Below are 22,822 nucleotides of genomic sequence, written 5' to 3' on the forward strand. Positions count from 1 at the left end.
GTTTAGTAATACATTCAGAAACTTAATATACATCCATATGAGATTCAAGGTCAGGATCTGTGTTCCCCCTTACACATCTCTTTATTAACATTTCTCTAAAAACACTCAGTGGTAGAGAATACTCTTGCAATGCAGGACCCACAGGAGATGCAAGTTCAACCCTGGGTTGGGAAGATCCCCTGGAGGAGTGCATGGCAACCCACTCCAGTATTCTTGCCTGGAGAATCCCATGGGCAAAAGAGGCTGGTAGGCTACAGTCCACAAGGTTGCAAAGAGTCAGCCATGACTGAGCATGCACACGTGCAAGAATGCTCATAGTGTACTTGTAATAATGTACTCATAACATTTTATTCATGATTGCAGCCATGAAATTAAAAGATGCTTACTCCTTGGAAGGAAAGTTATGACCAACCTAGACAGCATATTAAAAAGCAGAGGCATTACTTTGCCAACAAAAGTCCATCTAGTCAAGGCTATGGTTTTTCCAGTGGTCATGTATGGATGTGAGAGCTGGACTATAAAGAAAGCTGGGTGCTGAAGAATTGATGCTTTTGAACTATGGTGTTAGAGAAGAGTCTTGAGAGTCCCTTGGAGATCTCAAGGAGATCTCAAGGAGTCTCAAGGAGATCCAACCAGTCCATCCTAAAGGAAATCAGTCCTGGGTGTTCATTGAAAGGATTGATGTTGAAGCTGAAACTCCAATACTTTGGCCACCTGATGCAAAGAGCTGACTCATTAGAAAAGACCATGATGCTGGGAAAGAATGAGGGCAGGAGGAGAAGGGGACGACAGAAGATGAGATGGTTGGATGGTATCACTGACTTGATGGATATGAGTTTGGGTAAACTCCGGTGGTTGGTGATGGACAGGGAGGCCTGATGTACTGCAGCGTGGGATTGCAAAGAGTCAGACACAACTGAGTGACTGAAGTGAACTGAACTGAACATTTTAGTCAGTTTGCCGGCCTTCTGCCATAGACCAAGCCCCCAGAAAGCAAAGATATCTTTGAATCCTACACACTAACTCCATGACAGGCATACAATAGATGGTAAAAAATTTGCTTTTCAATTGATGATCACACAATGTAAAATAATAAATTTGATACTTTAATATATTTTGATACTTTTGGGCTCTTTATCATTCAATATATAACCAGAAGATGGTTTCCTTGGGGATGATAGTCATTTTATGTGATATATAATATGAGGGTTGATTGCATTAACTTACAATATTTTAAAAGTAGAATTTATATATTTTATTATTATGAAGATAAAATATTTTCATTATTACAATTGGAAATATAATGAAATCAAAGTAATTTAAAAATTGATACTAACTCTTACTATGTAGTGGGGCTGGGAGGGAGTGTAACTCTGGGGTTGGTTATGAGCATCAAACCCTTGACTTTGGTTGTTGTCAGGAGAGAGGAAAGCAGATGAGTGGGGCGTGCTGTTTCAGTGGTTAATCACAAAGACTGGGAGGGAGGTATGGCACTTGTTTTCTGATGTCCTCACTGGAGTGGATGTAGAGTCTAAAGATGGTCTTGCCCATGAAGGTTCTGCCAGTTCTGTATCCATGGATTTCTACAATGTAATATTCACTGTCAGGATATTCTTTATAAAATTATATCTCACCAAAACACTAATTTCACAGCTTAAGAAATGTAACAATGGGGTGATGGTTGAATTGCAAGTAAAGTAACAGAGCCCTAAGGGAAATAGTGTATGACTGTTTTCCAGGGATGAATATAATGACCGCTCGCACTTTGAAAAGAAGTTGTGAACCAAAAAATTGTTGCATCATGTTGCTTGGAATCTAAAGTTGCTACTGTTTTTTCTTGAAATTTAAATATGCACAATCTTTTTAAAAGTGATATGAATGAACTTATTTACAAAATGGAAACAGACTCCCAGACTTAGTGAATGAACTAATGGTTTATAGTGGCAGGGAGTTCTGCTCTGTATTCTTCAATAACCTACAAAAGAAAATAATTTGAAAAAGAAAAGATACAAGTATAACTGAATCACTTTGCTGTACACCTGAAACTAACACAACACTGTTAATCAACTATGCTGCTGCTGCTGCTAAGTCTCTTCAGTCGTGTCCGACTCTGAGCAACCCCATAGACGGCAGCCCACCAGGCTCCCCCATCCCTGGGATTCTCCAGGCAAGAACACTGGAGTGGGTTGCCATTTCCTTCTCCAATGCATGAAAGTGAAAAGTGAAAGTGAAGTCGCTCAGTCGTATCCGACTCTTAGTGACCCCATGGACTGCAGCCCACCAGGCTCCTCCATCCATGGGATTTTCCAGGCAAGAGTACTGGAGTGGGGTTACTCCAATATAAAATTTAAAAAATAATATAGGTTGAAGAGTGTTTTAGTTTCTGAAAAGGTTGAGTTAGGGTTAGTTGCTCAGTTGTGTCCAGCTCTGCAACCCCCATGGACTGTAGCTTGCTAGCCTCCTCTGCTGATGGAATTCTCCAGGCCAGAATGCTGGAGGTGGTAGCCATTCCCTCCTCCAGGGTGTCTTCCCGACCCAGGGACTGAACCCAGGTCTCCTGTATTGCAGGCGGATTCTTTAATGATTGAGCCACCAGGGAAGCCTATATGCAGGTGGAGCACACCAATTATTAAGCTATTGCTTCTCATCTTAAAAGTCATTGTTCTGTATTCTGTTTTGTGATGCTGAGACTGGGATTCTGCAAACCATACCTCTGTCACCTGGCTTCCTAAAAGGCTCTATCAACGTGATGCTGATTGGAGAACAAACCAACCAGCTGGAAGAAAGGTCAGGGATATTCTTCACCCAGTTTGCTTCCTATTTAGTTGTGGTTGGATTTCCTGTTTTTATCTGCCTCACCAACAAAGCTGCTTCTCCGCTGTGGCAGCACCAGTTTGTTCAGAAGCAGTTGAATATGGACCAGAGTTTTTTCAGCCTTCAGAGACATCAGCACAAGCTGGCTGAAAGCACTCCCTAGAGGCTTGGGTGCCAGCGCCTTCTCCAAACCTTCATTCAAGCTCACAGACACCAGCGCCTGGTCACTTACAGAAAAATGATTTTTAGCTCCTCTTCCTGCTGGTGCTCCTTCCCTGCCACCTCAGTGTTTCTTTTTAATGCTCTGCTGCTGCTATTAAGCTGCTCAGTCATATCTGACTCTGTGCGACCCCATAGATGGCAGCCCACCAGGCTCCCCCATCCCTGGGATTCTCCAGGCAAGAGTACTGGAGTGGGTGGCCATTGCCTTCTCTGTTTTAATGCTCAGTTACCTATATAAGAATTTTTTATGCCTAGGTTACAATTTCTTATATTGAATTATCTCTTTAAAAACAATTGGTGTGCTTTTTCTGACTGGAGCCTAACTTACAACCCAATCTTTGGGAAGTTTCAGTTTCTTCAACTTATAAGGAGAGACTAATACAAGCCACCTCATAAGATTATTTTTAAGCTAAAAAAGTAATGCAAGCAAAGAACTAAACACAAACTTTGGCACAGATTAAACTTTCAGTAAGCTTTCTTGGTGGTTCTAGTGGTAAAGAACCCACCTGTCAAGGCAAATGATCTAAGAGATTCAGGTTCCACCCTTGGTGGCTCAGTTGGTAAAGAATGTGCCAGCAACGCCAGAGACCTGAGTTCAATCCCTGGGTGGGGAAGATCCCCTGAAGGAGGACATGGCAACCCACTCAAGTATTCTTGCCTCAAGAATCCCATGGACAGAGGAGCCTGGCGGGCTACAGTCCAAAGGATTGCACAGAATCATACATGACTGAAGTGACTGAGCACATAGCCACACAAACTATCAGTAAATATCATTATTTAAACAAACAAAACAAAACAAGATGTTGCAGTAGAAGGAGAAAAGAAGGCTCTGAAGGTACATGAATGAGAACATTGAGACAAGAAGTAGGGGTGAAAAATGAAGGGCCGAGTCCTTAGAAGCTGAAGATGATCTGGGAAGGCTTTGGGTCTCTTGGGGCTTTGAAGAAGATGAATGGATCAAAAAACATAAGAAACCTCAGGTATTTTGGAGATAAGGTGTTGACTGAGAACAAATTTTGGATATGTTAATGCAAAAGGAAATTCATAAAGAATGTTGGGGGTCACGACTATAAGGTAAATCCAAATATTTTTCAAGTTTTGTTTTAGAATATAAGGAGTTCTCAAAATCTCTATCATAGACCTTACTGCTAATCTCTATGATTCATTTTTATCCAGAAATGAAATAGGAAGACACTTAACTCTTTTAAAGGGTGTAATTAAAACTGTCATAGCATGGATTAAATCAACGGGTTAAGTTATAGGTATTTCATTTTTATTGGTAACTAAAACTTCCTAAAACATAAACTGAGTTCTGGGCACCTTGTTATCTAAAGATGAAGTCAGACCTATTGGAAATTTGGAGAAGACTTTTAAAAATCATGATTAATGGATTGGATGAAAAGGTTTATGGAGAAACGGTAGAAAATAAATGACCAAAGCATGGTTTAGAATTTATTAAAAATGTGTTAATCTCAAGTTTCTCACATAAAGAAAGATTTTTTGACGAATTTGATTGCTTCCATATGCATAAAGAAAAACTCATGTTTTCTGTCAGAGGTCTAAGTGTACTGCAAAAGCATGCATTGTTTTAAAAAATGCACACCAAGTAAAAGCACAAGAACAGTCCAGTTCCTGGAGGAGAGATATTATGCTAGGAACATTGCTAAATGTGAAAAAAATTTTAAAAGAGGGGAAATATTAATCTACAAATCAGTTAGTCAAGTTCTCAATCTTTAAAAGTATCAGTAGTATCAGACTTGAAGAAAAAAAAGTATTTATTTGCCAAGAAAATTAAAAGTTATTCAACTGACAAGGAAGATAATTGCTACAACTTCAAGGTCAATTTAAGCATCAGATCATTTTCACATTAAAGAACAATTCTCTGAACTCATTTTTTTTTTTTTTTACTGTAAAATGTGGACAATGGCAGAATCTACTCCCTAAGATGATATAAGCAATCCCACTTTGTTGTTTTTGTTCAGTCACTCAGTCGTGTCTGACTCTGCAACCCCATGGACTGCACAATGCCAGTCCTACATCATCTCCTGGAACTTACTCAAACTCATGTCCATTAAGTTAGTGATGCCATCCAACCATCTCATCCTCTGCTGTATCCTTTCCTCCTGCCTTCTATATTTTCCCATCATTAGGGTCTTTTCCAATGAGTCGGCTCTTTGCATTAGGTGGCCAACATATTGGAGCTTCCCTGCTGGCTCAGGTGACAATGAGTCTGCCTGCACTGCAGGAGATCCAGATTCAATCCCTGGGTAAGGAAGATCCCCTGGAGGAGGGAATGGATACCCACTCCAGTAGTCTTGTCTGGAAAATTCCAAGGATAGAGGAGCCTGGTGGGCTACAGTCCATGGGGTTGCAAAGAGTCAGACATGAGTGAGCAACTACTTTCACTTTGGGCTTCCCTGGGGGCTCAGATGGTAAGGCCCACTTTGCATACTGCAAACAAAGCTAGTGGAGGTGATGGAATTCCAGTTTAGCTATTTCAAATCCTGAAAGATGATGCTGTGAAAGTGCTGCACTCAATATGCCAGCAAATTTGGAAAACTCAGCAGTGGCCACAGGACTGGAAAAGGTCACTTTTCATTACAATCCCAAAGAAAGGCAATGCCAAAGAATGCTCACACTACCGCACAATTGCACTCATCTCACACACTAGTAAAGTAATGCTCAAAATTCTCCAAGCCAGGCTTCAGCAATACATGAACCATGAACTTCCAGATGTTCAAGCTGGTTTTAGAAAAGGCAGAGGAACCAGAGGTCAAATTGCCAACATCTGCTGGATCGTGGAAAAAGCAAGAGAGTTCCAGAAAAACATCTTTTTCTGCTTTATTGACTATGCCAAAGCCTTTGACTGTGTGGATCACAAGAAACTGTGGAAAATTCTGAAAGAGATGGGAATACCAGACCACCTGATCTGCCTCTTGAGAAATTTGTATGCAGGTCAGGAAGCAACAGTTAGAACTGGACATGGAACAACAGACTGGTTCCAAATTGGAAAAGGAGTATGACAAAAGTATATTGTCACCCTGTTTATTTAACTTATATGCAGAGTACATCATGAGAAACGCTGGACTGGAAGAAACACAAGCTGGAATCAACATTGCCGGGAGAAATATCAATAACCTCAGATATGCAGATGATACCATCCTTATGGCAGAAAGTGAAGAGGAACTAAAAAGCCTCTTGATGAAAGTGAAAGAGGAGAGTTAAAAAGTTGGCTTAAAGCTCAACATTCAGAAGACAAAGATCATGCCATCTGGTCCCATCACTTCATGGGAAATCGATGGGGAAACAGTGGAAACAGTGTCAGACTTTATTTTTCTGGGCTCCAAAATCACTGCAGATGGTGACTGCAGCCATGAAATTAAAAGACGCTTCCTCCTTGGAAGGAAAGTTATGACTAAGCTAGATAGCATATTCAAAAGCAGAGACGTTACTTTGCCAACAAAGGTTCGTCTAGTCAAGGCTATGGTTTTTCCTGTGGTCATGTGTGGATGTGAGAGTTGGACTGTGAAGAAGGCTGAGCGCCAAAGAATTGATGCTTTGGAACTGTGGTGTTGGAGAAGACTCTTGAGAGTCCCTTGGACTGCAAGGAGATGCAACCAGTCCATTCTGAAGGAGATCAGCCCTGGGATTTCTTTGGAAGGAATGATGCTAAAATTGAAACTCCAATACTTTGACCACCTCATGCAAAGAGTTGACTCACTGGAAAAGACTCTGATGGTGGGAGGGATTGGGGGCAGGAGGAGAAGGGCATGACAGAGGATGAGATGGCTGGATGGCATCACTGACTCGATGGACGTGAGTCTGAGTGAACTCCGGGGGTTGGTGATGGACAGGGAGGCCTGGCGTGCTGTGATTCATGGGGTCACAAAGAGTCGGACATTACTGAGCGACTGATCTGATCTGATCTGATCTGAAACCCTATGAAAGATGAGTTAGCATGATGAATGTCTGAGAGAAGTTTTTGGACCACTGAATACTAATTATGACTAAGCTTAGGTATATTTCAAATTTAGGACCATTTGAATGGAATATGAGAAAACTGGATATTTTGTGATGCCCTTTCAGAGGAAAGGAGATAAGATAAAAATTCATTGAATAATTACCACGTGCAAGATGTACTGATGCCTCACATAAGATTTCATTTACACTTCAAAATAACCTGGTATTTACATTATATCACTTATTCTAAACAGATGAAAAACTGCGGCCTAGTATTTTGATACCACATGTTCATATGGTATTCCTGTGGGTTACATAAGAAATTGAGGTCTAGAGAAATTAAACACAGCCCAGTTTGCCCAGGTAGTGTATGTAGATCTGTCTTATTCTGTACTCTATAATCTTCTCAATAAACCTTGCAAGACTGATCCTATATCTCCAAACATCTCTTCTGTCAGCATCACATCCAGTTTGAATGATTGTAAATAATTATTTTTCAGGTTAAGCAGTTAAAATTTTCTTTCAAAATGTAATCTTAATTAAAAAAAAGCAAAAACCAAAAAATAATTTTTAAGTAAAACACAGGTGGATTATTATGAGCAATGTGGTGAACATAAAATACAAAACAAATAATTCAGCATCTAGGAATTTACTCTAAGGAAACATGTATCAGGAGATGAAAAAATCCAGTGGAATTTGGGCCCACATTAAAGTGTGGGTGAATAACCAATGGTTTGGCTTCGGATCAGTATAATGCTGAGCTGCTGTTAATAAGTATCTGAGGTAAGATTCCTTTCTATCACTTTTTACATTCACCACGTAGATAAGCATCTATGCCCTATGTATACAATTGATCCTATTTATAAGAGTTATTGGTTCAATTTTTAGTTGCTAGTTCAGTGTTTAGTTCCTAGTGAAAGGTTGTTGCTAAACCACGAAAGACGCTGGGATTCTTGGCCTCTGGAGGAGAAGAATTCAATCCAGGGCCAGAGACGAGGCTTGATCGCTCAGAGCTTTTGTGCAATAAGGTTTTATTAAAGTATAAAAGAGATAGAGAAAGCTTCTGACAGAGATATCAGAAGGGGGCAGAAAGAGTGCCCCCCTGCTAGTCTTCAGCTGAATGTTATATAGCTACTAGCAGTCTGCTAATTAAAGAAAGGAAATGTCTCAAAACTCAGAGAATGGCACCAGGCCCCTCACCCACAAGATGCATTTTGAGATGACATTGGCACCAGGTGAGTCATCCAGGGCCATGAAAGGATTGACAGGAATTTTGAAGAAATACAGATATCCATACAAATTTAGAGTTTCATTAACATAGATTAAGACAACAATGCATGAGTATAACATACAGGTTTGCAAGTCCGTTCTGAGCCTTTAGGGGGAACCGACCTGAAGACAGAGTCTGGGGTAAATACGTAGCATATTAACATAGCTTAAGACAGACATTTCCATTAGAAAAATGCATTGGTTAGCTCAAGGCTTGAGAAAAGTTAAGTTCAGGTGGGACCAGGTGTCATTATGGCAGCACAGAATTTTAAGAGAAACCTCTTTTTAAATTTGTATAGAGAAGGGGAAAAAATGTAACCCTAGTTCGCTTCCTCCTGATGCTTAAGAGAGAGATAAAAAATGTCTGATACTTGCAGCCTATTTCTTCCATTTGGAGACTCCTGGCCTTCCTGCCTGTTACCCTCTCACTAGGACTGAGGAAAAATTTTGAAATTAATCTTCCAACTTACACCTTTTTCTATACATTATTCTTGCTTGGTGCCTTTTAATACCCTTTTCCTACTCAATGATCAAATTTTCAATCAGGAAAAAAGTTGCAAAAAGTTCCTTTTTCCTCAATCCTTAACACTGTTTTAATTAATTTATTTTTTATTGCGGGATAATTGCTTTACAGATTTTTACTCTTTTCTGTCAAACCTCAGCATGAACCAGCCATAGGTTTACATATGTCCCCTCCCTTTTGAAACTCCCTCCTATCTCCATCCCCAACCCACCCCTCTAGGTTGACACAGAGCCCCTGTTTGAATTTCCTGAGCCATACAGCAAATTCCCATTGGCTATCTATTTTACATATGGTAGGGTATTTCCATGTTACTCTCTTCATACATCTCAACGTCTTCTCCCCTCTCCCCATGTCCATAAGTCTATTCTTTATGTTTGTTTCTCCACTGTTGCCCTGTAAATAAATTCTTCAGTACCATTTTTCTACATTCTGTATGTATGTGTTAGGATACGATATATATATCTTTCTCTTTCTGATTCACTTCAGTCTGTATAATAGGTTCTAAGTTCATCCACCTCATTAGAACTGACTCAAATGTGTTCCTTTTTATGGCTTAGTAATATTCCATTGTGTATATGTACCTCGATGGGCATCTAGGTGGCTTCCATGTTCTAGCTATTGTAAATAGTGCTGCAATGAACAATGGAAATGTGTCTCTTTCAATTTTAATCTTTAATGTTTTGCTTCTCCCTGAAATATCTTATTTTCAAAGACATGAAAGGAAAAAAAAAAAAAAAACACCCTGAAGCTAAAGAAATCAGTTTCTCACTGTACAGTACAAGACAAGATTGTTCAAATGTGCTGGAACAAACCAAACTAAGCAAGATACTCGGAACCATCTCTGTCTCTTTTTGTCTATAGTTTCTGTCTCCTTTGTGTTGTGTTCTTCCTCTCTCGGGGTCTGATAGGAATGATCCCTGCTATGGACTGAATATTTGTGCTCCTCCCTACTCAAATTCATATATTAAAACCATATTCTTAAATCGAATGTGCTATTAGGAGGTGGGGTCTGTGGGAGGTAATTATGTTTAGATGAGGTCATGAAGGTGGAATTCTCATTATTGGATTTGTGTTCTAATATGAAGAGACCAGAGAGCTAACACTCTCTCTTTGGTAGAATCCAGGCCGAAAGCAGTCATCTGTAAGAGCTTTCACCAGGAAACAAATTGGCTGACACTTTGACCTTGGTCTTCTCACCCTCCAGAACTAGGCAAAATAAACATTTATTGTTTAAGCCATCCAGCCTATGGTACTGTCAGAGCAGCTTAAACTAAGACAATCCCCGACCACAGGTCCAGTATTATTTGATCCCTAAATTTTACTGTATCAGACCTAGAGACCCTGTCCCAGAGCTCATGTTAATCGCTGCAGAGGGCCTCTCATTGGCCTTCCTTGGGTCATGTACCTGTCCACTTCTGTGGTGCAGAAGCAGAGGCCCTCTGGGATCTAACACCTGATGGTCTATGAGGTGGAGCTGATGTAATAATGATGGAAATAAAGAGCACAATAAACATAATGCACTTGAAACATCTCCAAACCATCCCCACCCTCTCCCCTGGTCCCTGGAAAAATTGTCTTCCACAAAACTGGTCCCTAGTGTCAAAAAAGATTGGGGACTGCTGCTCTAGAGGATTAAAAGAAATATAAAAAATAGCATGCTCAGAGCACTGTGTCACTTTAATGTGTTCAGGAAATTTTAATTCTCAGAATTAATAGTTATGTTTTGGATGAGAGTCTATGCAGAACTACTGTTATTAGGAGAGGCAATTAAGGCAGTATGAGACCCTTTTTAGCACTTTCTATCACTTTGGGATCACTTAGAGATAATCACAGGACTCTAGAAGAAGCAGAATACACATTTGAATAGAACTGACATTCTACAATATCCAGTGATTAATGAATTCTCCTCCTTTTTATGGAATGAAGCACTCTTTTATAATAAAAATATCATATTGATTTATTGGAAATACATTCAATGACAAGATTACTAGGAATTTAGTAAATCTATTTGTGACTTATCAAGTACGCTTTTAAATAGTAGAAAATATACAATTTGAGGCAGTTTACTTAAAGGGTAAATATTTTAAGTTTACAGACCACATAGTCTCTTTTTAAGCTATTCAGCTGGCAATGTAGTTTGAAAGCTGGCCTAGACAATACATAAGTGAATGAGTATGGTTATGTCCCAGTAAAACTTTAGAAATTCAGGCAGTAGGCTACACTTAGCCCAGGGACTAAAGCGTGCTGACCCTCCTACAGACAATGGTGCTTTATGTACATACAGAGTTCAAAACTGCTGGAAATACTTCTATAAGAAAATCTCAGTATGGTACTTTACTTTTCACAAATTATTCAGTTTCTTCTAGAGCAATGTAAACATGTCATGTGTGTGTTCTGGGTAGAAACATTAGAAACCAGTGTATGATTTGCACCCTATTCTACTGTCCCAGAGGCTTTAGAAGCATGTATTGAGATTCTCTGTTTAAGTGTTATGAGGAGCAGTTTTCCTGATGCCCTGCTTTGGGCACACAGATGAAAAATATAATTTTGTTTTCCTAAACTGCTAGCATTATTGATTTGCTTTCTTTTTGGACTTTTTAAGTCATTTTTCAGAGAGGAAGAAATGACTCAAATTTTTATATATTAAGATGCTTACTCCTTGGAAGGAAAGTTATGACCAAATTAGATAGCATATTAAAAAGCAGAGACATTACTTTGCCAACAAAGGTCCATCTAGTCAAGGCTATGGTTTTTCCAGTGGTCATGTATGGATGTGAGAGTTGGACTGTGAAGAAAGCTGAGCGCTGAAGAATTGATGCTTTTGAACTGTGGTGTTGGAGAAGACTCTTGAGAGTCCCTTGGACTGCAAGGAAATCCAACCAGTCCATTCTAAAGGAGATCAGTCCTGGGGTGTTCATTGGAAGGACTGATGCTAAAGCTGAAACTCCAGTACTTTGGCCACTTCATGCGAAGAGTTGACTCATTGGAAAAGACTCTGATGCTGGCAGGGATTGGGGGCAGGAGGAGAAGGGGACGACAGAGGATGAGATGGCTGGATGTTATCACCGACTCAATGGACATGAGTTTGAGTAAACTCTAGGAGTTGGTAATGGACAGGGAGGCCTGCTGTGCTGCGATCCATGGGGTCACAAAGAGTCGGACATGACTGAGTGACTGAACTGAACTGAATTGATATATATATATGTTAAAGCTCTGGCATGCAAATTAAATAAAATTAATCTGCAGTAGTTTATCGGAGAATTTTTAGAGTAATTGTGGGATATCTCTCATCAGTCATTTCCCTTCCTTCATTTATCTAACGAATAATTATTGAGTGCCCGTTATGCCCGGCACTATCCAAGCACTGGGCTTCCCTGGTGATTTGATGGTAAAGAACTCACCTGTTAGTGTTTCCATTGTTTTCCCATCTATTTGCCTTGAAGTGATGGGATGGATGCCATGATCTTCATTTTTTGGAGCTTTCATCAGTCTTGACTAATACTTTTATTTTCTTTGACATTAAAAAAAATCCTTCAAGGGATTTTTTTCACTATATTTATGTCCTTGGCAGATACTACCTAACAATAATAGCTAATATTCTAAGATTCTGTTGTCCAGAGTGGGCAAAACCAGGTAAGCATCCTTTTTGTAGAATTTAATAAAGTTTATTTCTATTTGGTGGCTCATATGGTAAAGAATCTGTCTGCAGTGCAGGAGACCTGGGTTTGATGTCTGGCTTGGGAATATCCCCTGGAAAAGGGAATGGCATCCCACTCCTGTATCCTTGCCTAAAGAATCCCATGGGCAGAGAAGCCTGTTGGGCTATACAGTCCATGGGGTTGCAAAGAATCAGACACGGCTGAGTGTAACATTGCAATATTAGATTACTTGAAGAATCACACTTCTCAATTGCTTAAACTATGCCTGGAAAAGGAATAGTGTCTACCTTCAAGGTTGTCCTGCCTAGGCCTTAGAGTACTTTTTAAACTTTGGATATTCAGTGTCTAATACTTCTGGCACATACACAATATGCTGTAAACATTTATTGATGGAAATAATCATTCAAGAAAAAATGAACAGCGAATCTCACAAACTATTAAATATTATCTGCATAAAAATATAATTATTGAGGAAAACATTCTGAAAGCATTATTAATTTTTATTGCTAGGTCTTGTGATATAGTGGAATGAAAGAAAGTAAGCATAAAAACAACTCCTGAATCAATCTCTGATTTATTCTTAACCATGTGAATGGAAATAAAAAATGGTGAGAAATGTGTGAATGTGGTGCTTCTTGTAACACTGTGTATGCAGTCCCTGTCAAATGCTATAGATATTTGTGGCATGCAAAGGAAAGCCTTGGGAAATATTTACTGGGCAGTTGTATCAAGCCCAAGAGCAGACATCTGTCTGTTCTTTAAATCAGCAAAGAAAGAGAGGCAGTTAGCACTATATATGGAAATGGAATTCTTGATGGAGCTCAGTGAGTACAATCAATACTCATAATTAAGGAAGAGCACTTCAGACAGCTGCTTGCAGTGTGACGCAGTTCCTCATGATCACAGAGGCCTTAGACAGCTGCCAAAGCTTCCTATTCCTCGAGGACATGCAAACTCAGACGCAAGCTGTTATTGAAGGTGAGACTGAGCTAGGCTCGGAAATTCCAAAGCCTGGGGATGCTTTTGGAAAGAAAAGACTACCGGCTAGAGAAATATTCTATAATTGGGGCAAATAAATAGACATTTTCTACTTGCTCAAGTATATGGTAGCTTCACTGACTAAATTGTAAACATCTTGGGAACAACATTAAGTGCTTGTTCTAAGAAAGACAGGATGGAATGTTGGTGAGTCAGAAAGCTGGCAGACGTATCAGCAGCAGGGAAACGGAGGCCCTTAGGAAGATGCAGACACTGGCTTTTGTAATTTACGCTTCTCAGATGCTGATTAAAGAAAAACACTGAAGACGAGAGGATTCTATTTTAGCTGCTGCATTCTGTACAGTTGGGTGTTGGTGCTTACTAAATGTGTCTCTTAGCCTTCCCATGCACCTCATCTCCTCCCCTTTTCTCTGTGGCATATAAACTTGTCAAGCTTTTTTTTTTTTTTAATTCCAAAAGCATTTAATTGAATTTCTCAATGTTTTTCAAAAGCAAAAAGGCCCAAATTGGAGGTAAAAAGGAACATGGGAAATTCAATTAAAGTAGTGTCATAATCTCAGGGGTTACGTTCTGGCCTTGGCAGAACCCAAGAAGGCACAATACCCACCCTGGGCCCAGCCTACGCCAGCTGGCTGCCTCAGTCCTCAGTCCACAGCCAGAGCTATACCCATCAACCTCACCAAGGGCGGGAACCTGAACACGCAACGGGCAGACATGACCTTGCTTGGTTTAGGCCGTCCGTTGGCCTTCAGTGCTACCCTACCCTGGGCAAGGCTAGCTTAGCTAAGGGAGACCTTTGAGATGTCTCATAAATGGTTGTCATTCTGAGATAAAATATTCCAGACGACACTAGAGGAATAGACCATCACAGAATTGCTTTTTAACTAAAGTTCTCTACTGACGCTGATTTTCAAATATGTTTGTGTCCCTTTTCAGAAGAATGCTATTTCTCTTTGCTCAATTCTACTTCTAACCTATCTTACTTATTTCTTTATTTTTAGTGGACCACGAAGTGAGAAGAGAAAGAAATGAGAGACTTTGGTTTACATTCCAGCTCTCTTTAGAATGTGGAAAACTCACTTTACTTCCCCGAATATATTTTCCCATAAAGAGAGACAAGGATTTGAATTGTGGCTAATAAAGTATCATATAGCACTGAGAGTATGATGTAAATAAAAGCAAACAGAAAAGGAAATCTATAATGTTTTGACTTTCATTAGGAGAATGACTTGTATGTAGCTGAACAAGAACAACAGAAGACACAAGTTGGGAACAGGGTAAGGTAAATTCAAGATTGTGTTGAGATAAAATAAAATTCTATCAAAGTTAACCATGATAGTAACTGGGATAGGACTAGCTTCCTCCCATAAATAACTACAGAAATAGACATAAAATGGAAACCAAATCGTTTTCTAAATTGGACAATAGGGCATAAATTTAATTCCTGAAGGAAGACAAATAAATGATAAGTGCCCTACCATCAACCTGGTTCTCTGCCTGGAGGCAGTTTCTTGCCACTGGCAGAGGGAACTTGTATCCAAACACAGCACGTGACCTTGCAGAGTAGAGAAGACACAGATTGGAATCTGGAGTTGCTTAGCTGGTAGTTTCATTCTTTTAAGAAACTGGTCCATTGCATCTAACTTTTCAAATTTGTGGATGTAGACTTGTTCAGAATAATGGTTTATTATCACCTTAATGTCCATGGGAACTGATGACATTCTCTCATTTCTGATGTTGATAATTTGTGTCTTTTGCTTTTTTTGTCTTGGTTAGCCAAGCTAGAAATTTATCATATAATTTTTTTAGTTGGCATTTGTTTTTCTGTTTTTAATTATTGTTTAAAAATTATTTAGCAATTTCATATATCCTCTAAAAGAATCAGTGTTTAGTTTTATTGCTTTAATAATTTAAAAATTATTTTCTTATTTTCAATTTCTTTGATTTGTACTTTAATTTTAATTATTTTTAAACCTGCATGCTTTAGTTTAAATGTTCTCTTTTTCCTAGAGTTCAAGAGTTCTTAGATGGAAGTTGTTGGTTTTAAATTTATCTTCTCTGTAATGTATACATTTAATATTGCATAGTTTCCTCTAATTACTGCTTTTGCCACACTCCATATATTTTTAAAAGATCTAATTTCATTTTAACTTGGTTAAAATATTTTAAAATTTCTTTGAAACTTCTTTGATCAAATGTTACTTGAAAGTGTATTGTTTGGTCTTTAAATATTTGGAAACTTTTTCTTATATTTTTCTATTAATGGTTTCCAGTGTAATTCTATGAGAACATACTTTGTATAATTTTGATTTTTTAATTTGTCAAGGTGTGTTTCATGGTACAGAATGTGTTCTATCTTGGTGAATGTTTCATGTGAGTTTCAGAAGAAAGTCTATGCTTCTGTTTTGGCGGGATAATCACTAGTTTGCTTCCTATACCTGTAAGTTTGTTTCTGTTTTGTTTCCTATCTTAGATTCCATATATAAGTGATAACATACAGTAAATATATTTCTCTGTCTGATTTATTTCAGTAAGCATAATGCCCACTGTGAAACTCCATGCTTTTTGCAAATGACAAAATTTCATTCATATTTATAGCTGTGTAATTTCCATTACATATATATATATATATATCTTCTTTATCTATTCATCTGTTGATGGACACTTAGGTTGCTTCTGTATCTTTGCTTTTTTAAATAACGATGCTATGCACATTGAGGTACATATGCCTTTTTGAATTAGTGTTACTGTTTTCTTCAGATGTATACTCAGGAATGGAAGAGTTGTATCATATGTTAGTTTCATTTTTAGTTTTGGAGGAAGCTCCCATATGATTTCCCATAATGGCTGCAACTAATCTACATTCCCACCAACAGGGTACCATGGTTCTCTTTCCTCTACATCATCACCAATGTTTGTTATTTGTGGTCTTTTTCACTATAGCCATTCTGACAGGTGTGAGTCAATATCTCATTGGGTTTTGACTTGCATTTCCCTGATGATTAGTGATTTTGTGCACCTTTTCATGTTCCTATTGGTTATCTATATGTCTTTTGGAGAAAAATGCCTATTCGGGCCTTCTGCTCTCTTTAAAAACAGATTATTGTAGTTTTGATATTGAGTTGCATGAACCGTTTATATACTTTAGACATTAATCTAATGGGTCACATCATTTGCAAATATTTTCTCCCATTCAGTATGTATCTTTTCATTTTCTTAGTAGTTTCTTTTGCTGTGCAAAAGCTCTTAATCAGGTCCCATTTGTTATTTTTATTGTTGTCATTGCTTTTGCCTGAAGAGATATATCCTATGTCAAGGAGTGTTCTGCCTACCTTTTCTTCTAGGAGTTTTATGGTTTCCAGTCTTACATTTAGGTCTCTAATCCATTTTGAGTTATTGCTTCTCAGAACAAAATCAGTTGATGGCTTCATGGGGGTTCCTTGTACATGACTGTTTTTCTCTTACTGTCTTTAGAGTTCTCTCTTTTAATTGTTGCTATGCTAATTATGATATTTCTTGCTTTGAGTCTGTTTGGATTCATTTTGCTTGGGATCCTCTGTCTTCCTGTATCGGGATATTTGCTTTCTTTTTCAGGTTTGGAAACTTTTTAGTCATAATTTTATCAAATAGATTTTCAACACCTTTTTCTCTGTCTTCTCCTTCTGGGACCCCTATAATGCCAATATTGATACATTTGATGTTGTTCGGGGTCCTTTAAATTGTTCTAATCTTTTTCTTTTTGCTATTCCAACTGGCTGATTTCCATTTTTCTATCTTGCCCTCTCTCTGCTACAGTCATAAAAGCTTTTAGAATCTTAACCGTGATCACCTGGTAGAGTTTATGGAAGTAAAATCCCAGAACTTGTAGGAGACACCTAAGATTGTCACCCTGGGGAGTTTTTCACTCTTACATTAGTCCACACTCAACCTCCACCAATTTATCAAAATCACCATTAAATGTACTTACCGGTTTATGAGTCTAGTGTCTTCTCCTTCAGTGAAACAGATCTCAAATATGACTTTCTGGATGTGCTCATTTCTTCAGATTTTGGGGTGGTGGTTCACCTTGTAAACTCAGTATTCTGATAGTCCCAAGAAGTCAGTGACTTTCAGTTTGTCATGTGTTTTCCTGTAAGAATGGGAGTGAGGACTTCAAAGCTCTTTACAAGTTATAGTCAAAAACAAGAAATATATATGTTGACTTAAAGTTTTCAAAATAACACAATTAAAATTAGGCATACTTTTCACATTCATAATATCAGAGTATGTTCTACCAACTGCCAGAAAAATCTTAAATGCCTTTGGTACTGTGGGAAGTATTTTCCTTTATTATGAGATTCTTCAATGAGCATAATTACTTATGCTCATGGAGGTAAAGACTGGGAGGTTGTTGGATATAATAAAACATAAGTTAGAGTAATTTTCTTTATTATCAGATCTATTCATAACCTTAGATACTTAACACTTTTAAAAATACCTTAGGTATTTGGCACCCAGAGCTGAATTTATAGTGGAAGTTTTTATTTCTGTATCACTATGAAAAAAAGGTATTTACTTTCCTGTACTTTTATTTTTATATGATTTGCAAAACATACTGCCCAAGGACTTACGTCTGGGATATATGAAGAATTCTTATAACTCAAAAATAAGAAGACAAAGAGGCTAATTAAAAAATATATATATATATATTCTCCACTAATAATGTATAAGAAGAAAAACAAATATATGGAAATTTGCTCAACCATAGTAGTCATTAGAGAAACAAAAACTGAAACCACAAGGAAATATTACCATATCCCTGATAAAATGACAAAAGAAACCATAAAACCTGACTACACCAAATGTTATGTAGTATATGTGGAAGAACTAGAACTTTCATAGATTGTTGGCAGCAACGTAAAATGGTAAAATCATTTTGGAAAAAAGCTTGAAATTCTTAAAAATTTAAATATATGTCCACCATATGACCGGGTTATTCCATATATAGAAATGAGAAAGAGAAATGTAAAAATATATGCATATCATTCTTGTTCATAAATATCCATGGAAACTTTCTTTGGAGCAGCACAAATATCCACAGACAGAGAAAAACATATTCAAATTGTAACATAACCATTAAAAGAAATATTATCAGTCATAAAGGAACTGGGATATTGATACATGCAACCACATCTTTGAATTTCAAAACAAGCATCCTGAATAAAATAAGTCAGACATAAGACTGTATGTTATATGATCTCTTTCATATACGATTCTAGAACTTGCAAGTTAATGACAAAAGTCAGATGAATAGTTGCTTCTGGATGGGCAAGAGAAGGAAGTAGTGGAATAAGTGAAAAGAGGCGTAAGGAAGCTTTCAGTGTGATGGATGTATTCATTATCTTGATTGTGGTATTTGTTTCATCTGTGAATGCTCATCAAAGTGTACTCTTTGTATATGAGTACTTTGATGAATACAAAGTATATATTAATAAAGCTTCAATAAATGAATAATTCAGTGCCTGGTTTCAAGAATGGCCTGTCAATAAGATACAGTATTGCTATGACAAAAATAAATACAAGATAATTTGGGACTACAGATAGAGGAATCCTTACCCTCTTTTGAGGATTTCTTATACAAATCTATTCTAAAATATTACTAATATTATTAATATTAAAAACACTATTGAACTATTTCTTTGTCTTAGTTTCTATATGGAGATTAGCTCAATTATACATTTCATTTCATACTCAATATTTTATAGCAACTGATTTATTTTGCAAACAAATGTTCTTTTCTAACATGTCCCAGTGTTAGGGAAGAAGTTTGGATAATTTATTTAAACACTAGAATATGATAGATTCCATATTTAGCTGAAATTTTCACTGCTAGCACACATTTAAAAAATGATAATCCCTACAAAATCTTAAAATATGCAAAGATTACATAAGCCTCTGATTCCAAAGCCACTATAAAGGAGACATAGTTTTTTGAAGAGACTGGAATATATTAAACACTGCAAACTTGATAGCTAGTGTACCAATTTGAAGGAAACACTAACACATGTTAGGGTTTCTTCACCTACATTTGTTTGGTTTGTTAATTAATTCTTCTTTATTTTCCCCCACTGCTATAATGCACAGTGATCACCATTAACAATAAAACTGCATTATAGTATGCCAACAAAGGTTCGTCTAGTCAAGGCTATGGTTTTTCCCGTGGTCATGCATGGATGTGAGAGTTGGACTGTGAAGAAGGCTGAGAACCAAAGAATTGATGCCTTTGAACTGTGGTGTTGGAGAAGACTCTTGAGAGTCCCTTGGCCAGCAAGGAGATCCAACCAGTCCATTCTGAAGGAGATCAGCCCTGGGATTTCTTTGGAAGGAATGATGCTAAAGCTGAAACTCCAGTACTTTGGCCACCTCATGCAAAGAGTTGACTCATTGGAAAGGACTCTGATGCTGGGAGGGATTGGGGGCAGGAGGAGAAGGGGATGACAGAGGATGAGATGGCTGGATGGCATCACTGACTCGATGGATGTGAGTCTGAATGAACTCCGGGAGTTGGTGATGGACAGGGAGGCCTGGTGTGCTGCAATTCATAGGGTCGCAAAGAGTTGAACATGACTGAGCAACTGATCTGACCTGATAGTATAAAAGTTCTGTTCTAAAAATATTTTACTGAAGTTAATTCTATCAGTGGGAGAGACTTGCTGTGTAAAGCTGAATATCATTCTCTTCTATGCTGTATGCTATGTTTCTGGAAAACTTTGAAAGCATGGTTGACTAGTGAATATTCTCTTAAAATTTTACAAGTGGGACTTCCCTGGTGGTCCAGTTATTAAGAGTCAGCCTTGCATGCAGGGGATGTGGATTTGATCTCTGGTCAGGGAACTAAGATCCAACATGTCACAGAGAAACTAAGCCCACACATGTGACTCCTAAGCCCCGGCACCACACCAGAGAGTCCATGTACCACGAAGAAAGATTCCACATGATACTACAAAGATCCTGCATTCTCCAAGATTCAACACAGACAAATAAATAAATGTTTAAAAATATTTTTAAAGTGTCCTCAAGAATATTAAATGTTTACTTTAGACAAAGTTTGCATTCTGAATTTATAAGTGACAGATCTTGTCCCGTTGAATATTTGCTGTATTATTATTGATTTTTTATTTTTACCAGTACTAGTTTTCTGAAATACTTTTGGTCAGTCAGATTTGCTCAGACATACATATATAACCTTCTTTTTGTGTATCATAATGTTCTTAAATATTAGGTATGAGAAGAATATATATTAAATGCAGTAGAATCCATACTGTAAAGGTGCTTAGTAAATCACTTTGGAAACTACAGAATCCATAAATGTAAGCCTACATTACAAATACTAAAGTTCAATCTGCCTGACCTTTAAAGGAAAGGATATGCATAAGGAAGTCATGATAAAGTGCTTTAGTATTACACTCACACACACACACTCCCTGCTAGTTTAATGAAGATGATTCTTAGTGGTGTGCTTCCCCAGGAAATGTGCCAAGGTAGATTAGTGATGTCTATCTTGGTCACAGAAGAGAGATTTTAGCAATATTTCTACAGACTACACCAGTTGGGGAGAAATTATACTGTAATTATTGGTGACTGATAAAAGACTTCTTTGAAGGAAGTAGATATTTGTCTTTATTTCCCCAGGAAAGAGGCTTCGATAATTCAGAATGTTGAACTACTACTATAAGTTGTATTAAAAGTTGCTATAGATCTTTTTTTTTTTCTTTTTGTGTTTCATAGATTTTATTTTTATTTTTATTTTTTCCATTTTTATTTTATTTTATTTTTTACTTTACAATATTGTATTGGTTTTGCCATACATCAACATGAATCCACCATGGGTGTACACGTGATCCCCATCCTGAACTCCTCTCCCACCTCCCTCCCTGTACCATCCCTCTGAGTCATCACAGTGCACCAGCCCCAAGCCTCACGTATCATGCAATGAATCTGGTTGGGCAATTCATTTCATATATGATATTATACATGATTCAATGCCATTCTGCCAAATCATCCCACCCTCACCTCTCCCGCAGAATCCAAAACTGTTATATACATCTGTGTCTCTTTTGCTGTCTTGCATACAGGGTTATCATTACCATCTTTCTAAATTCCATATATATGCGTTAGTATATTGTATTGTCTGGGGAGGCCTTATAAATAGCTGTGAAAAGAAGAGAAGCGAAAAGAAAAGGAGAAAAGGAAAGATATAAGCATCTGAATTCAGAGTTCCAAAGAATAGCAAGAAGAGATAAGAAAGCCTTCCTCAGTGATCAATGCAAAGAAGTAGAGGAAAACAACAGAATGGGAAAGACTAGAGATCTCTTCAAGAAAATTAGAGATACCAAGGGAACATTTCATGCAAAGATGGGCTCAATAAAGGACAGAAATGGTATGGATCTAACAGAAGCAGAAGATATTAAGAAGAGATGGCAAGAATACACAGAAGAACTGTACAAAAGAGATCTTCACGACCCAGATAATCACAATGGTGTGATCACTGACCTAGAGCCAGACATCCTGGAATGTGAAGTCAAGTGGGCCTTAGAAAGCATCACTATGAACAAAGCTAGTGGAGGTGATGGAATTCCAGTTGAACTACTTCAAATCCTGAAAGATGATGCTGTGAAAATGCTGCACTCAATATGCCAGCAAATTTGGAAAACTCAGCAGTGACCACAGGACTGGAAAAGGTCAGTTTTCATTCCAATCCCAAAGAAAGGCAATGCCAAAGAATGCTCACACTACCGCACAATTGCACTCATCTCACACACTAGTAAAGTAATGCTCAAAATTCTCCAAGCCAGGCTTCAGCAATACATGAACCGTGAACTTCCAGATGTTCAAGCTGGTTTTAGAAAAGGCAGAGGAACCAGAGACCAAATTTCAACATCCACTGCATCATGGACAAAGCAAGAGAGTTCCAGAAAAACATCTATTTCTGCTTTATTGACTATGCCAAAGCCTGTGACTTTGTGGATCACAAGAAACTGTGGAAAATTCTGAAAGAGATGGGAATACCAGACCACCTGATCTGCCTCTTGAGAAATTTGTATGCAGGTCAGGAAGCAACAGTTAGAACTGGACATGGAACAACAGACTGGTTCCAAATTGGAAAAGGAGTATGACAAAAGTATATTGTCACCCTGCTTATTTAATTTATATGCAGAGTACATCATGAGAAACGCTGGACTGGAAGAAACACAAGCTGGAATCAAGATTGCCAGGAGAAATATCAATAACCTCAGATATGCAGATGACACCACCCTTATGGCAGAAAGTGAAGAGGAACTCAAAAGCCTCTTGATGAAAGTGAAAGTGGAGAGTGAAAAAGTTGGCTTAAAGCTCA

At 37.9% G+C, this 22,822-nt stretch overlaps 1 long non-coding RNA gene across 2 annotated transcripts in view; it reads right to left on the minus strand.

The window, feature by feature from the left end:
- The window catches only part of LOC147342625 (uncharacterized), an 89,883-nt gene that overhangs the window by 54,242 nt on the left and 12,819 nt on the right, over positions 1-22,822 (minus strand). The window contains exons 2-3 of one of the 2 annotated variants that reach the window (XR_015158051.1): positions 17,414-17,575; positions 1,341-1,583 (exon numbers count right to left, since the gene is read on the minus strand). This is a non-coding gene — a long non-coding RNA (uncharacterized LOC147342625). Of the gene's footprint in view, positions 1-1,340; positions 1,584-17,413; positions 17,576-22,822 lie in introns of those variants that run through there. The other variant, XR_015158052.1, reaches the window with a different exon arrangement.

Source organism: Bos grunniens, chromosome 29 (genome assembly GCF_055505025.1).
Source record: "Bos grunniens cultivar Pamir isolate PY7600 chromosome 29, Bosgru_T2T1.0, whole genome shotgun sequence".
NCBI classification, from domain to species: Eukaryota; Metazoa; Chordata; class Mammalia; order Artiodactyla; family Bovidae; genus Bos; species Bos grunniens.